Genomic DNA, 14,472 nt, shown 5'->3' with positions numbered 1-14,472 from the left:
TATTTTATTGCAAAAGATAAAAAATCAAAAACAGTCGAATATATTATTTTCAATTGTGGAATACTGATTTTGTTTGTTTAATTTAATAATAACTAATAAATTAATCTGTTATATACTTTATACATTACTAAGTATATTTATTTATTTATTTTTAACGAGGTTTCGCAACAACAGAGGTTATATCAACCCTCGGGGTGCCGGTGTTTTTGAAAAAAAAGCCCATTTGTAAGTATATCCAGCTGGATTCGAACCCGGGACCTTTTGCTTGAAGGGATGAGCGCCATGTCAACGCCTAAACCGTTGCGGCCACCGACGCCCCTAAATATATTATTGTACTTTTAATTACAATGCAAAGTATGGCTCGTGGACCGCGGTAGCCGAGTGGTTAGCATGAGAGACTCTCACGCCGCGGTCGTGGGTTCGATTCCCACCGTCGCCTCTGGCCCTTTTTTCCCGATAACCCCCAATTTGAACACACAAAAATTCGTACTGTGGCTAATATGCAAGATCGTAAGGCCAATTAAAAAAAAAAAAAAAAAAAAAAAAAAAAAACAGTATGGCTGAGTGAATAAATTTTGTTTAATAAATATTGGTTTGAATTTGGCAAATCAGAGGGAAATGCAAACAAGTTGTAATTTAAAAAGATTAGGTGGAGTTTCGAGGATAGAAGTCACGATAGCTCAAGTGGTAGAAGCGGCGGAGGTCATGGGTTCGAGCCCCGCTCGTGGCACTAATTTTTCAACTCAGCCATACTTTGCATTATATTTAAATGTATTTACTATGATTAACATGTCCAACTAAAACATAGAATAGATTAAGATAATTGCTGGCGAACACTTATTTCATTAACCTTATAGCTAGTTCATATAAGTAAATCGCGGAGAATCTAATTCGATTAAACCATATTTGAATATTCCAAAACCTACAAAAAAATTACTGAAAGGCAACCGCAACGGAACCAGGAGTCTGTTTGAACCATCTAACAAGACACATACAACGAAAATAGAGACAGAAGAAACACTGTGCGGGCGGATATTGCCAGGAAGAGGAGGAGACCGCAGGACACGTTTTATGTTTTTGTAAAGGTCTTTGTAGATGCAGATTCGCGCAAATAGGAGAGGAAAAGCCGCAAGCAAGATTACAAAGAGGTTGCTTAACAACAAGAAGATGGCCGGTGAGTTACAAAAAAAAGGACAAAATAGATTTACTTAGGTCGAAGTGCACAAGCCTTGTAGCCGGCTCTAGTAGCAATTTTATGGATAGCCTTGTGATTAAAATTGCCGCAATGTTTACTTTTATTTAAAATCTCGGGTTCAATATATCCGACAAAAATCAGATCCAGAACGTAAGTGACCGGTCAGATTTAATCCAAATGTACAAGATCGAATGTCTCAGGCGAAGGAGTAAAACTAACTTATGCTATGGACAATATGAAAACTATATTTTGCCGGGTTTTACCAATACAAAATATTTAAACGGACATCCATTCTACACTAAATGGAACTACTCATCGATAGTAGTAGTCCAGAGCCATTTGGGATTGCAAGTCCTTTCGAAGAACAGAATTAGCAATTTTTGGTTGCATCTCAGAATGGGCAGCAAGGAGGGCCAAAAAAAAAGCCAAGAAAAATTCAGTTCGAACTCAAACCAATTTGCTGCATAACATAATGCCAAAAAATGTAGATGTATAATGCTGAAGAACAAAAACTACTAAACGTAGGACGTGTTAGGACTAGTATAATATTAAGACATGCTTTCCCGTCGGTCGTCCTTAAAAGGAAAATGAAGATCTTTAACGTCCACACCTAGCCTATTCGGCTTTATCGGACGTTTTGATTCTCAAGATGAGAACTGGCGCACTTCCACATACGACAGAATGGTGTTACTGCGGAAGCATTGGTGTTGAGGCAGCGCAGCCCCGAAGGCCCAAGACTATTTCTCTCCCCGCTGGCCCATTCCGAGTGGTCGGGTCTGCATTAAGCATCAGACCGTATGCCGCGCGCAAAGGGCTACCTAAGACGAAATACATCAGCCTAGTCTCCCCCGCACTCCCTAGGTAGAGAAGGCCACTCTACCTCCCATAGTATTGGGGCTCCCCAGCGTAGAAACTACCGGATCCGCTTCGGCCGTGGTTTTTTTATAGTGGAATTGCTAACCACCTCCCTAGAGAAGACCGCCTACGGTAAAAGCCTCCTCTTGAGCTCAACCTCGTGCAATGCATACTCGAGTGGGAGAAACCGATTCACTACCCGTTCCCATCCGCCACTACTCACGCATTCGAGGGACTTTTCCGCATAGTCCTCAACGCTTATACGCTGCCGTCCGAACCGCCGCCACGTGCCACTACGAATCCATTTCCATTGTAACAGGGGCTGAATTTCGGACCATTTCTGTTACCCCGTAGTTCAGATGGTTTTGCACCCTCCCTTGTCTATGTAAACAGAATCTGGTACCCTAACCCTCTTGTGCCTCTTATAAGGCACCCGCTGCCCATTCCGATCTGAGGCGACACAAGTACAGCTTGTGCTTTAGAGAGGTTGCCACGCCCTCTGGGCTACACCATTATTTTGAGCCCGGATACCTCCTTTTGTAACCAAGGGTTGGGAGGGGTTCACAGGATAGGATGAAGGAACCTGGATTGAGAAATTGACGTGGTGAACATTTTCAGGGTCTCGAGCCTTAACCACATTGTACCATACGTTGTAGCTATAGTTCCACATTGAGTGGGCTACAACTTCCTGATTGGGTGATGATATTAAGACAGTTGACCGGAGGCATATATTGACCAACAAGGAAGTGATGTAGATGACCAGGATCAACCATGCCAAATAACTTGGAACTCTCGGTCCGCCCAGCGGACTAAACGATAATTTCAAACGAATCTGTTCGAAACACTGAATAATGATACTGATCAATGTTGATTCGGCACACTTGATTGACCAAAGATTTTCTCGTCAATAAGCGATAGCAGAGATTTACATTGTTCAGAACAAAAGTACTGTGCACCGTCCTCGAAGAATGTGTCCGATTAAAGGTATATAGAACAATTTATGGCCTAAAGATCAGTGGTTGGTACTAACGTGTAAGCAGACCCATCAAGACAGCCTAGTGACGTCAAACTGATTAGAATGCTCGATAGTATTTAGAAGCTCTTTAACCTGATCTCCTTATTTTGTGTAGTACGAGTATATTTACGTGCATATGTTTCAAGAGTCAACGGATTCGTCTGCGGCGGAATATAGAGTACCCCATTGATTTTTCAAATTTGTCAGGTTAATTATTAGAGTGTATTATACTACACAGCTTGCAAGATAACTGAGCTAATGACTACGTATGAAGACTAAACTGTCAGTAGAACTACTGACATACCTCTGCGATTCTGGCGGCATAAATATGATAATTGAGTAATTGTACTGGTGCAAATGTTTGTGCTGACTGGATTCCTACTTAAAGAAGTGGATACTCTCTTCACTGGAAGATTCACACGGGAAGCTTCCATTTATCCTTTAAATCTGATATGATATTCATGTATTATGGAATATGATAAGCTCAAGATCATAATTAGGATTGTACAATAGGTTCAATTTTAGTTGCAGTCCATAAGGTCACAAAGAGACACATATTTTAAACTTAACCTAGCCTTTTTGCTTAAGACTGAGTAGGTGATGAGCATTGTAGCTAAGAAAATATTTAGAATCGAGAAAGTGCAATTCTGACCAATGATTCGAGCTTGCATGTTCCCTTTTCTAAAATGGAAAAAAAAACCTAGAACAAACCGTTAGAAATGTGTGGTGTTTCGTGACCGTTAGTCAATGATGATACGGACATCGTGAGATGCGGTTTAGTATGACGTAGGTTTTAGAAAACCGTTTTCTTTATCGTGCAACGTTTCGATCTTTATTGAGATCATCTTCAGGGCTCAAAGTGTTTGGTTTTTGCATAATTGTGTCATTCATGTGTTTCTTGAGGCACTCTCAACACGACACACAAGAATGACACAATTACGCAGAAAACAATCACTTTGAGGCCTGAAGATGATCTCAATAAAGGTCGAAACGTTGGCACGATAAAGAAAATGTTTTTCTAAAACCACCAGACCGCATCTCACGATCTCCGCCTAAACAAATCGTTAATTTCATAGATAATTGTGTGTATAATTACGTAATTTGATCTTTAGATTACTTTTGTCTCAAGATGAATTTACAAAAAAATAATAATAATTTTTTGGATTAGTTATAAAAAGAATTTAACGACATGACTAAAGGAGAGATTTCACAATTGATCAATGACCGTCCTGGTCTGCTAGGTCGTAAAGACGCCTAGTTACCGGAACCTAACCAAATTGGTCGGTGTTTCAAAAGTTTGTAACTACCTGAATAACCTAGGACGAAGAAAGAAATAGAATCGATATTTTGCCTCACCCTACTTATGTCCCTGACTAATAGGTCCTAATATGGTCTTTTCATGCACTTTACATTCATACCATCGCACCTATTAATTTACTATGCAAAACAGAAATAAAATTATTTAACATTCATCTTTATTATATACATAAAACAATGGACATACAAAGGGCAATGATGTGGGCGAGCAATCAAGCTTCCAATAAATACTTACTCCCACTCAATATTTTGAAAACTTGAATAATTAATTGAAAATATAACAAATAAAAGAAAAACTTCTATTTACGATTTTTTAAAAGGTTAAGGAACATCACAATCATACAGCATTTTATACCAAAAATCATATTATTTTTTTTCACCTCGTTTTGTACTATTTAATCATAATTTTGAAAAATGGTCAGTAATTTTGTATGAGAGATTTCATTCATTTTACAGTTTATATATTTGTACATTATCTGTAGGACTAGAATAGAGTAATAAATTTTATTGAACTATTTAGTTGGGCGGTATTTGATGCTCTCCCGTCCAATTCGGGCATGTTTAATCGATCTTGTTGTTATAACTGTTTCTGCTCGGGCCAAACCCCGTTTGAAACCCTTTGAGTTAACCGCACCGGAAATCAGGTTCAGTTATAATTAAAATTTGCATTGGCCATCATCTCTCAATAGAGGCTTTGGCTCTATTTTAATCGAAGCTGAAGAGAATGATTTGCTTATTATTCGAAAAATATTCCGCCCTTCGGGCATGCATAATAAAAATTGTGCTCACAATTAATAAAAAAAAACACTTTCCAGCCAAAGCATTACATGGATATTTGTTACAATGATTTACCTCAACAGGTTTCTTAACTTTTCTGTAAAATATAAGAACGGGAAAAGTTTAATAATTTAGCTATCAAGGAGCAATCTTCTCGAGTTGTGAGAAATTCAGTGAGCTGCTGATGAATGTGTCTCTAGACGGTACAAGCCCTGAGGTGCAATTGGAAAAGTACTTTCAAACACTAAATATGAAACTGGGAAGAAAAGTAAGAAGGAACAATTTATTTGCCGTTATCTAACGTACTAGTTTGGCAAATATAGTAGACACGAGAGAGAGAGAGAGAGAGAGAGAGAGAGAGAGAGAGAGAGAGAGAGAGAAAGAGAGAGAGAGAGAATGAATGAATGAATGAACGAACTATTGCTTTATATAAATACATGCAATGTTAGGTCTCATAGACTTGTTCAACGCTTAAAATTGTTTTCGCATCAAGCTTACTGTAAACTTACATATTACTTAAAACTTGATAAAGTTAAAATAAAAATATAACATAATAATCAAATACATTATAATAAAAATGATGTATATAAAATATAAAATAATGGTTCAATTTTGAGGTTAATGATTATTCACAAATCGTGAGATGCGGTCTGGTGTGATGTAGGTTTCAGAAAAATATTTTCTTTATCGTGCCATCGTTTCCATCTTTATTGAGATCATCTTCAGAGCCGGGGATTTACAAACATTGTTTAAATTAACAAAAACATGTAGGATGTAGAAAAAAGTGAATTTATACAATGCAAAAAATATTTTTTTTTATATTGAATCAATTTCTACTCACTTTTGAGGTTAATAATTTTTGAGTAGTTTAAAAAACTGAAATTTTGATAAGCTTATTAGGAACTTATAAATAACGTAATCTTTCCTAACATTCATATTCCGATGGTATACCTATTAGCAATTTTATATCAAACAATGTTAACTGTTTTAACATAGTAGTATGTTTTAAATAATATAACAAAATGAATTTTATATTAATATTAACATAATATTAATAACATACAATTAATTAAGGTTTTAAGTTGAGATAAAAAAGTCAGTGTCACGAGTGGGATTCGCATCCACGACCTTCGGCTTGATACGCCGCTGCTCTACCACTTGAGCTATCGTGACTTCGATACTCTCGGACACTAACTTCCCATCTCAACCCCACCTTTTGAATTTTCTCTCCTTTTTGCCATTTTTTAAATGTCGTGTGATCTATTTGATTCTCGGCGACAAGTGAAATGGCCACGGAGAGCTTTAGTGAAGTATACCTCATTTTAATTCATTAAGTTCACTATTTTTCGTGGTCCGCTTGACCAATTAATATCATACAATTAATTAAGGTTTTAAGTTGAGATAAAGTGATAAAGTTAGTGTCACGAGCGGGATTCGAACCCACGACCTTCGGCTAGATACCACTTGATCTTTCTTGACCTCGATCCACTCGAACACAAACTAAAAACTTCCCATCTCAACCCCACCTTTTGAATTTTCCCTCCTTTTTGCCATTTTTATCTCAACTAAAAACCTTAATTAATTGAAAGATATTAATTGGTCAAGCGGACCACGAAAACTATTGAATTTAATAAGTAAATATGAAATATACCTTCACTAAAGCTCTCCGTGGCCATTTCATTTGTCGTCGAGAATCCAATCCGATTACACGACATTTGAAAAATGGCAAAAAGGAGAGAAAATTCAAAAGGTGGGGTGCGATGGGAAGTTAGTGTCCGAGTCGATCGAGGTCACGATAGCTCAAGTGGTGGAGCAGCGGCGTATTTGGCTGAAGATCGTGACACTGACTTTTTTTTATCTCAACTAACAACCTTAATTAATTGAATGTTAAATATAAGTTATAACCTAATTTATAAAAGTACGTTAGCAACAAAAGTTTATGCGTTTTCTTTTCTTTTATTGAGACCGTAACAACTTAAATGCGTAGATACATCTTGCGTTTAATATTACGTTGGACATTAGGAAGTTCAGGTACAGAGTTAAATTAGGCGATAAATAAGACTTGGCCTAATATGGAAACTGAAAGAACACCTGGAGCAAATTGATAGGAGTTGGCCGAGTCTTTGTCATTCAAGAGCTGAATAAACACTGTTTCTACGAAATCCATAAAAGCAAGAATTATTTCTCTCTTAACATTGAATATTGTAAGAATTAATAATACGTAAAATTGAATATAATGTCAATTTCAAAATTTCTCTTTTTTATTAGCATTTCCATGTATTTATTTTATCAGACACCTAACAATGATTATTTCAATTGGGTTATCTATACAGTAGTATGTTGTCGTCTATTTTTTACAGGGTAGGTCTAAATTTTGTTGTTTTTTCATCTTTTTTATTGTGGTGTTTTGAGAAAAATCCCAAGACGCGTGAACTTTTCTTTTTTGTGTAGTTTCTCATAAAACAATTTTTTTTAACATAACTCTCCAAGATACACATGAATACCTATTTCAAATATCAATATGTTCTTCAGTGTGCACTTTTTCAAGGTTTTTTTGAAGCTTAATTCGACAGTGCAAACTGTTTTGAATATGAAGCAACATTCACAAGTTATTTCCGGAATTTTTCCAGAAAACCAAATTTTGTCCAAACACTACCCTCTGACCCGGATTCTATACAGAGGATATGCATGTGTGATTGGGTTTGTATGTATGTATGTATTTATTGTGTGAGTGAGTTTGAGAATGATTAGTTTTAGGAAACGGAAGAGCGCCGAAATGACCAAAGAATTCGACGGCGCCCGATCAGAGCACAACCTCGGAGTCACTCAGGCACCAAGGTGGGTGACTGCCCCAGATCCATCAGGGAGACGCCAGAGGCGTCCTAGGAGGACTCCTAATTCTAGTAAGAAGGATCCATTATATTTTAGTGGTCTTGTTCGGATTTTCATTTTTCATTTTTATTTTAAAGAACCACCCGCCTATTTTGTTTATCATTTACTTATTATCCTAAACCGAGAAGCCGGTCAAGGATTGGCCGCCCCACTTCGGGTACCACACATCAGTTGCTTTTATGACCGAGCCTTGTTCGTTTCAGCACGCTCCGCTTTCCATTTTTTCTATTTTTTTTTCTTTTTTTGTGTGAACCCGCAAACGCTTTTCTACAGACCGCTTTCTGTAAAATCTCTTCTAGCATCGCTTGGAGTTTTTTCTGGATTGATTTTACAACTCGCCAAGTTGCTGGTACTTGTAAGTGGGCGGTCCTCCCCAAATACCCTATTTTTCATCGCTCCTGGATCCTCCTATTTCCTGCCCAACTTTTATCATTCGCCACAACATCAGCTTGTTGAGTCTTTATTATTTCATTTCTTTATTTTATATTTCAATCCTTTTTTATTTTTAAAACTGTTTTATTTTATTTTATATTTTTTCCACGCCTCTCGATTAGGTTCGGGTGGTCCTCCGTCGGTTAAAACCGTACAGGTCTAATATACCAAATTAGTTCTTGTAATTAATTATTTTTTTCATTTAGGTCATGCATTTATGTAAAAAGTCAGTGTCACGAGCGGGATTTGGACTAGATGGGTTAAAATCCCGCATGTGACACTGACTTTTTCATCTCATCCAAGACCTCACATAAAAATAATAAGTAATTTAAGGAGAATGTTTGTATAGAATGTTTTTATAGTTTCAGACTGGTTTAATAAATCTTGACTTAAAAATTGATTTTCTGTTTATTTCACTTCGAGACCTGTGTATTTGGATTTATTGGTTGAATTTTTTTTAGAAGGATAGAGTGCGGTGTTGGTTGCGCATCAACTCGGCGGAACGGACCGTTCATTCATCATTTGGATTTACAGATACCCCCAGTCAGGAGAACAATACACTCCCGCCTGTGCCGTTTTTCATAAGTTGGCCATTTTTCCAAGTACGGAGCCCATAAATTGTTATAGTGCAAGGCGATACGAAACCGGAACAGGATAGAGGCCGGAATCTGCCCATTCCTGGCTTCCCATCAGGTAATTTCCGTTGTCCATTAACAGTTCCTTCGGCGGGAGGCAGTTAAAAATCGCCAGTGCCTTTCTGTATCGATTTACTGTTTGTCGTCGAGAGCCGCGTGTTAGCGAAACTGCTGCATCCGTCCGACAATTGCTGGCTTAATGACCCGTGCCGGCCCCATATGTCCGTCGGCTGAGTAATTACAAAAATCGGCAAATCGGAAATTAACAGCGGCCAGCAATCAGAATTTATATCGAGGAGGAAATAGTGGGGTTTGATGAACGGCGTGCTCGGGGCTCAAAATCAATTTCAAAGCTAAAAAAATCTGGCGTCCGGCCACGACGAGCCACCTTCATCAATCTAACTGTGTAACTTTCTTATGCTTGAAGACATCACTTTCTTTATGATAATAAAAACCCTTCCTTGGTTACACAATTTAAACAAAGAACGAATTCCTGCCCCGTTACAAGAGTTTTTTTTAATGTGTGGTGTTTAGTGACCGTTAGGTGATGATTATTTGTAGATCGTGAGATGCGGTCTGGTGTGACGGACGTTTAGAAAAACATTTTCTTTATCGTGCCAACGTATCGATCTTTATTGAGATCATCTTCAGGGCCTGGGATTTATAAACAGTGTTTACATTTCACAAATACATATGTGATGTGAAAAAAACGAATTTATACAATGCTAGACATGTTTGATTTAATGAATATTTGAAGATCGTGAGATGCGGTCTGGTGTGATTTGGTTTCAGAAAAACATTTTTTTTTATCGTGCCAATGTTTCGATCTTTATTGAGATCATCTTCAGGGCCTGGGATTTGATGTAGATGTGAAAAATGTATACAAAATCATTCATGTTTTATGTTTATATACGTTGGATTTTAAAGGGGCGGGAAAGGAAGTCGGGATAGAAACACATTTTTACATGAGGAGACGACGAAAATGAAAGGAGCCGACAATGGGAAAAAATTGATAATGGTTCGGCCTGATTATCTTTTCAGAATTATACAGACGGGGATAATTAGTGAAAGAATAGCCAAATTGATGAAGAATTAGACTATGTAAAAATGTTTGATATGAGGAATGTAATGACCGTTTTATATTATATGTTTTATTATATGTTTTGTGTGATGTGATGATGACATACGTATGTCATCGATATTGAATTTGCTTAATGATATTTGCGTAGCTGCGACTGAGTTTACATGTCTCCGGTCTGTAATTGATGCTGTGTTTATCTCTGTTGATGCAAACCATTTCTAAAGAGTTACGTTTATGTTTGTTTTGTTCTGTGTGTAATATTTTTGGATTGTTGAAGTCGAAATTCTCTTGGTGTTCAAAATGGTGAGTAGCCAGTGCTGTAGGATTTTACTTGGGTTTTTTTTTGCAATGATAGACACATGCGTTTATCCACATATTGGGATTTAATTCCGATGTAAGTTGCCGGATAATTTGAACAATTGATTTTGCAAATTTCGTCAGATTTGTTACTGGTGTGGGATCTTTAATTTTGTAAAAAAAAATTTTAAGTTTAAATTTGTTTAATGCTGAATTACCATCAATTTTTAATTGAACAACGAATCCAGCAAAAATTTTAAAGTAATAATTGTATTTTAACTTTTGTAGGAGTTATTATTCGACAAGAATTTTCACAATAACCCAAATAGAGTAGCATTGTTTAAAAAACAGCCTTTCCATATTATTATTATTGTATATTAATTTTACTATTTTAAATATTTACTCTTTAAATTATAAAATTTCCATCTTTGTCATTTAACAAGCACAATAGTTTTGGCGGACGTCGTGCAAAAGACTACAGTTTTAGCCACCAAACAGAAAATGCTTTTATTTACAACTAGTTTGTCAAATCAAACAATGATTAATTAGCTAATTTACACGGCCTAAGAAAGGCTCGTTTTAAAATATTCTCGTCACTTTTTTCAAAAATTCGAAATAGAGATAAATAATTGGACAAAAAGTCTGAAAACGATAAAAAAAAATTTTGCAGCTCTTCATTAAAAAATTGAAAAATATCTCCATGTCTCTTGCTTTGTTAATAGTTAGTGCTAGAATTAATTTAATAATTAATAACCTTAATTTTTTACGTTGTTTAATTATACTTAAAACCATAAGTCAGCGCAAATTTTTGATTTTTTCTCTAATCAAATGTGTAAGATTGTTTTGTTTTAAATCCTGACATGTTTTTCTTCTCAATTTAATCTTGCAGACTGTTTGCTTTTGGCCAATGGAACAATGATTATACTCGTTGTGTTGATCCAGTGAGTACTCGATATTGCACATATAATGTATACCTACAAAAATGAATATACACAAATGACAGACATATTCGTGTATACATACTATGTTTAAATATAGAAAACGGCCTAAATGACCCATAGTGGTTGGAGGCCTTTTAAAAGCTTTAAAAAATAAACAAAAAATAAAAAAAAGATAAGAAAACACACCCGTTTCTTTAGATTTGTGTTATTTGATTTTTGATCAACTTTGATAGCTTAATCTCCATAAATAATTCTATAAAATGGTATATTCACATAATTGATATGAGCAAGTAGAACGGCAAAATTAGAATATTAAAAACGATTTTTTTTTTTTTTTTTTGTGGGGGGATACCCGACCTTGCCTATTCACAAGATGTGGCGGATATATGTCCGATATTTTGGTGTGTAGAATTGCCAAAAAAAAGTTTGATCGAAATCCGTAACACATCAATCTAGTCGTCCCCTTATAAGTCCCTTAATTTTTTTTTCATAATGTTTCGACAGATTTTTTGTATCAACTTAGCAAAATCAGGAACTTGTAAAAAAAGTTTTTTTTTACATAAACTTGATAATATTGGGATTTTTTTATGCAACAACCAAATACGTAAAACATAATAATACACCGTATGATCCAACATTTCATTTATATCCCACGATCTTTCTCGATTAGATAAATTGTACATTCTGTTTTTCGTCCATGATTAAATTTCATGTTCAAATAAATAACTACCATTTAAAACCTAGTAGAATATAAATATAATCAACGGAAGGGGGAAAAGGCAGAGTAAATTGTCACAATAATAATGTAAGCGAATCGGGAACCGTGACACGTTTCCAGTTCATCACCTTCCCATTTTGCCGAAAAGATCTCATTTCAGCCCTGTTTCTTTTCATATATTGCTCACCTATATCTTGACTTAAACGATAAGTCAAGAATGTGAATTACTTTTCCAAACCTATTTTCTCTTAGGACTTCGTTCATCATGTAATTTCTTGCTCTACGTGTGTGGCTGTGTCGCTCCGTTTTAAAAGCCCAAACATTCTAAAATACGACGAAATTTTTATTAGGAGTTGAGGTCGGTGTACAAACAGTTTTGTGTAAAATAGTTTTGCAGCACATGCGTTTTTTCCACATTGGAAATAAATAGCCGTTATATCTCTCATCTGAAGAGTACCCATCTTCATGTTCATAGGCAATAGTAATTAAAATAGAATATTAGATTGAACTTATTTATTTACCAGTAGATGGGTACTAAGATTACAGTATATAAGCAAAAAAATATTTACCTCTACTAAATAAGTAACACAATTGTCATGGAATCGGTGTTTAGTGTAACCGGCCGACGTGAATGTGCAAACACCTAGTAAAATATAAATTTCAAGATCTTTTATAAAACTGAAGGTATTAAACCCGGATCGACTGAAAAATAATTAAAAATGTTATAGTTATGCAATCAGAAATATAAAAGCTATATAGGAGGTGTTTTATGTCAAAAAATAGTGAACCAAAAAGTTATGTCTTTAAACGATGAAACATTAAAACCTTCATTTCTAGACGAAACGTAAAAAAATGTTTTATGATTGATATACTCACATAAAGAGCCAGAGAGAAAAGAAGAGAGATAATGAGACTCTGTGTGTGTGTGTGTGTGTGTGTGTGTGTGTGTGTGTGTGTGTGTGTGTGTGTGTGTGTGTGTGTGTGTGTGTGTGTGTGTGTGTGTGTGTAAGAGATGGATAAGAAGATAATAGAGACATAGATAGATAGATAGATAGAGAGATAGAGAGATAGAGAGAGAGATAGAGAGATAGAGAGAGAGAGAGAGAGAGAGAGAGCGATACAAAAGAGAGATAATGAATGAATGATTACGTTTAAGTTAAAACATCGAGAAAGGTAAATATAAATATTGATAGATAGATAAAAATAATAGAAAGAGCTTGAGATAGAGAAAAGAGAAATATAAATATAGAAAAGTAATTAGATAGATAGATTGAAAGAGAGAGAGAGAGAGAGAGAGAGAGAGAGAGAGAGTGTGTGTGTGTGAGAGAGAGAGAGAGAGAGCGAGAGAGAGATTGAAACTGCTAAATATAAATAAATAATATATATAATATAATTGATAACTTAAATGGTAACAAAAGATGTTTACATATTAATTATATAGATAAATAGACAAATGTAACTAACCCATAATAATAATACTAATATAAGCTAATGTTTTGTAAAAGTTTAATTTAAAAAGAAATTATTGATAAGTTATAATGAGAGGCGTTATAAATATTAACGCTTCCTTTTTCTTTATCCATTTCTCTTTATTCGTTTTTTACCGTTTTATATGCAGATTTATACACCGTTCTGTAAACCATTTTGATTTTTCTTGCTTGTTATTTACATAAGATTACAATAGATAAATATTTTAATTAACAAGCACTCCTCAGCTTTACAAGTCTTGCTTTCCTCAAATTTCTCTACTAGAGCTTTTCATTGTGTGCCTTTTTTAATCGAAATTTTGAGACAATGAAGTAGTTGCGAGACCAAATTAAAAGAATTAAACGTTCTAGCGAATTACATCTATTAGGTTTCTTAGGCCGATAAACCAAATAAATTATTTTCAATTAATTAAGACTTTGGTTGAGATAAAAACGTCAGTGCCACGAGCGATATTCGAACCCATGACCGTCAGCTAAATACGCCGCTTCTCTACCACTTGAGCTATCGTGACTTCGATCCATTCGGCCACTAACTTCCCATCTCAACCCCACTTTTTGAATTTTCCCTCCTTTTTGCCATTTGTCAAATGTGGTGTAATCGATTTGATTCTCGGCGACAAATGAAATGGCCATGGAGAGCTTTAGTGAAGGTATATTTCATATTTACTTATTAAATTCAATAGTTTTCCTGGTCTGCTTGACCAGTTAATATCTTTCAATTAATTAAAGTTTTTAGTTGAGAGAAAAATTCGAAAGGTAGAGTTGAGAAGGGAAGTTAGTGTCCGAGTGAGAAAAGACAGAGAAAGAGAGAGAGAGAGAGAGAGAGAGAG

The sequence above is a fragment of the Cimex lectularius genome, unplaced genomic scaffold (assembly GCF_000648675.2).
Source record: "Cimex lectularius strain Harlan isolate CLEC.00 unplaced genomic scaffold, Clec_2.1 scaffold12, whole genome shotgun sequence".
In the NCBI taxonomy this organism is placed as follows: Eukaryota; Metazoa; Arthropoda; class Insecta; order Hemiptera; family Cimicidae; genus Cimex; species Cimex lectularius.
Note: the sequence above shows the minus strand (reverse complement) of the source record.